General features: G+C 42.0%; 1 non-coding gene across 1 annotated transcript; it reads left to right on the forward strand.

Moving 5' to 3' along the window:
* Positions 1-25: 25 nt before the first annotated feature.
* Positions 26-129, forward strand: LOC111722479. The gene has a single exon (XR_002771276.1). It is a non-coding gene; the product is annotated as a U6 spliceosomal RNA (small nuclear RNA).
* The last annotated feature ends 3,462 nt before the right edge of the window (positions 130-3,591 follow it).

Below are 3,591 nucleotides of genomic sequence, written 5' to 3' on the forward strand. Positions count from 1 at the left end.
AAAAAAAAAAAAGATAAGGGCTGAAGTGCTCACTTCGGCATCACATATACTAAAATTAGAACAATATGGAGATTAGCATGGTCCCTACACAAAGAAGAGATGCAAATTTGTGGAGCATTCCATATTTTTATCAATTCAATGTGGAGGTGGAGGGAGTGAGGGACTGGGGAGAGGGGAGAAGAGGAGGATGGGTGTGTTTCTATTTAATGGGCACAATGTTAGGGTGTATGGCGTCCTCTTAGTGGAGGGACATAATTATAAGAGGGACTTTACCTAACAAATGCAAATCTTGTAACCTCAATGTAATTCTTTGTACCCTCAAATACCCTGAAATAATAAAAATAAATAAATAGATAAACAAAAGATAAGGACTGAAAAGCACCCATTGGATTTGGGAGCCAGGAGTTTATCAGGGACATTCACTGGAGCTGGGAGCAGAGGCAGAGAGGCGATGACACAGGTTTGGGAGGTAGAATGAGGTGCTGTCCATGATACAAAATTGTTCTAGTCCAGTACTGGTAACTGTAGTAAAGGACTGGTTTGTGTGTGTGTGTGTGTGGGGGGGGGGTTGTTGTTTTAATTCCTAGTTTCTTATGAACCAATATTTTTGTAAAATAAAATTAAAAGTGAAACCGATCGTGTGCTTGGATGTCATACCAATGTCAAATGTCTATAAAAAGTTCCCAATTTTTATGCTTATCTCAGTGCAGACCTGTAGCAAACATAGGGACCAGCACTGGCCTGCAGATCACACTGTATGTTACACATTTCTATGGCAATACCCCCAGAAATCCCCTAAAGGAACAAATTAGAAAATCCTTAGGGCCTGCAGTGACATGCCTGTGAGGAGGTGGTGCACCAGAGGCTTCAAAGCAATATTTCAAAGCCCATAACCCAGACTTTAGAAAGGGTGATGTAGCAAACATATTGTATTGATGATAGAACTACTTGTTTCTGTGCATTGACAGGTGATATAGTTACAGTTTCCATGCTAGTTCCCTCTAAATCTCATGTTGGAATTTGATCCCCAGTGTTGTATTTGGGGCCTGGTGTGAGGTGTTTGCATCATGGAAATAGATCCATAATGAATGGATTGGTGCCTTTCTCCAGGGATTGAGTGAGTTCTCACGCTTAATTCCCAGGAAAACTGGTTGTTGAAAAGAGCCTGGTACCTCCTCCTCTGTCTTTTGCTTCCTTCCTCTCACTGTATGACCTGTCTGTTTCCCTTTTGCCTTCTACCTTGATTGGAAGTTCCCTAAAGTCCTCACCAGAAGCAGATGCTGGCACCACGTTTCTTATGCAGCCTGCAGAACCATGAGCCAAATAAACCTCTATTCTTTATAAATTACTGGGCCTTAGGCATTCCTTTATAGCAGCACAAATGGGCTAAGACAACAGGGATAGGAATGTAAGAGCAGTAATCCCACCATTCTGGGGTGCTCCTAGTTGGCATTGATCTCACACTATGCCAGCTCCCAAACCACTGAACTTGGGTGCCATTTGTGAGATTCAAAGGAAACATTGGGGAATTATGTCATTTCCCCCACCTGTGGTTCCCCTAGGTCCCTGGCAGGCCTCAAATAAATGCCTTGCCTTTTCTTTTTATTATTTTATTTTGTTAAGTCATATACACATAGATCATGAATACATTTATGCATATGTGGGGTCCAATGTGTTGATTTTTTTATACAATCTGACGTGGTTACATCAAGCCAATCGACATAGCTTTTGCCTTGTTTACTTAATTGTTGTGTTAAGACATTTATGTTCTACGTTTGACAGATTTGACTTGTGCCCTTGCAATAAGCTCCACAGGTGTGGTCCCACCTTTTACCCTCCCTCTATCAAACCTCCCCCCTCCCTTCCCTTCCCACTCCATTTCTCTCCTTCATCCTGGGCTATAGTTGTGTTCTATCTTTCATAAGAAAGTGTGAGTAAATATAATTTGGTTTCATAGAAGTACTGAGTACATAGGATATTTTTTCCTCCATTCTTGAGATACTTTACTCAGGAGAATATGTTCTAGGTCCTTCCATGTAAACATAAAAGAGGTAAAGGCTCCATCTTTTTTTAAGACTGCATAGTATTCCATGGCATACATATACCACAATTTATTAATCCATTCATGGGTCAGACAGAAGAAAGGATTGATGACCTCCATACCACCCCAGCACACCACTGCTCCTTCCTTGGGACCACTGGCCTCTATTCTTATCTTCTTCCCTGGCCTATGGGAAAATACTTTCTGGGTTTTTTTTTTTTTTGTCTTTTTTTAAAAAAAGATTTATTTATTTTTTAGAGACATTGTGACAGACAGTTCTATCACCCAGGCTAGAGTGTGATGGTGTGTTCACACTTAAGCCTTAAACTCCTGGGCTCAAGCAATCCTCCCACCTCAGCCTCCTGAGTCGCTGCAACTACCAGTGTGCCAGTCTGCCTGGCTAATTTTTTTACTTTTTTGTAGAGATAGATGTCTCACTATATTGCCCAGTGTGGTCTTGAATTCCTGGTCTCAAATGATCTTCTTGCCTCAGTTTCCCAAAGTTCTGGGATTATAGGTATGAGCCACTATGCTTGGCTCACTGTACTTGTCTTTTATTTTTCTTAGCATAATGTCCTCAAGGTCCATCCATGTTGTAGTATGCTACACCCTTTTCTGAAGAATATTCTAGTGTATATACCACATTTTGTTTATCCTTTCTTCTGTCAATGGACATTTGGGTTGCTTCCACCTCTTGGCTATTGTCAATGGTGCTGCTATGAACATGGGTGCTCAAATATCTCTTCAAGATCTTGCTTCCAATTTTTTTGGTGTAAGTGGGACCATCATATCATAGTTCCATTTTTAATTTTTTTGAGGTACCACCATACTCTTTTCTATATGATTATACCATTTTACAGTCCCACCAGATCTGCACTTTTCAAAGTGGCATGTTTTTATCTTGCATTTATTTGATAAAGAATGATGTTGTATACTTGTTCACATGTTTCTTGTTCATTTAGATCTCCCTTTTTTTTTGGAGACAGAGCCTTAAGCTGTTGCCCTGGGTAGAGTGCCGTGGTGTGGCATCACAGCTCACAGCAACCTCCAACTCCTGAGCTCAAGTGAGTCTCCTGCCTCCGCCTCCGAAGTAGCTGGGACTACAGGCACCCACCACAATGCCTGGCTATGTTTTGGTTGCAGCCATCACTGTTGTTTGGCGGGCCCGGGCTGGATTTGAACCCACCAGCTCAGGTGTATGTGGCTGGTGCCTTAGTCGCTTGAGCCACAGGTGCCGAGCCTAGATCTCCATTTTTATAAGGTGTCTATTCCGGTCTTTTGTCAATTTTTCTAATAGCTTGCCTGGAAGTGTTCTTTATACATTCTAGACATGAGCTCTTTATTGGTTATATTTGTTCCAAACATCTCCTACTCTATAGTTGCCTGACTTGGAATCACCAGGCTTTCCATTGGCCACAGGAGGAGTGTCCAGAGAAGGCTAGGTGGTCTGATGGGACTCCCATCCTCCTCATCTTCAGTCTCTTCCTGTTGGGACAGTGGGGGCTGCTGGAAGTGGTGCTGATTCTGCTTCTTTCATTTCAACATCATGG

The sequence above is a fragment of the Otolemur garnettii genome, unplaced genomic scaffold (assembly GCF_000181295.1).
Source record: "Otolemur garnettii isolate 467f Iridium unplaced genomic scaffold, OtoGar3 scaffold00261, whole genome shotgun sequence".
Taxonomy (NCBI): domain Eukaryota; kingdom Metazoa; phylum Chordata; class Mammalia; order Primates; family Galagidae; genus Otolemur; species Otolemur garnettii.